A 369-nucleotide genomic window follows, 5' to 3' on the forward strand; every position below is an offset into this window, starting at 1 on the left:
CGTGCCGTCCGCCGCCCCGCCGCCGCCCCCACGCCCCGGCGGCTCGCGGAAGGACCGCGCACCCCCGCCCAAACAGGTCTTCGACGCCCGCGCAGCCATGCTTGCAGAGCTCAAGCAGAAGATCAAGGCGAGGCGCGCCGCCGCAGAGTCGTGACTCCTTTTGTGGTCTTGCAACATTCCCCACCTTTTTGATCTCAGTGTACACTACTGTACTGTACCTACATCTCCTCCTGCCTCTTTCGTAAAATCTCTCCCGCCATCTCCATCCACCTCCGCTTCGCCCGTGCCCGCCTTGCGAAACAAACCCACCCCCTCCCCCCCCCGTCAAGAATCGTCTATCCAAGGAGGTTATGGGAGGAGAGATCGTGC

Source organism: Chondrus crispus, genomic scaffold (assembly GCF_000350225.1).
Source record: "Chondrus crispus Stackhouse genomic scaffold, scaffold_120, whole genome shotgun sequence".
Lineage (NCBI taxonomy): Eukaryota > Rhodophyta > Florideophyceae > Gigartinales > Gigartinaceae > Chondrus > Chondrus crispus.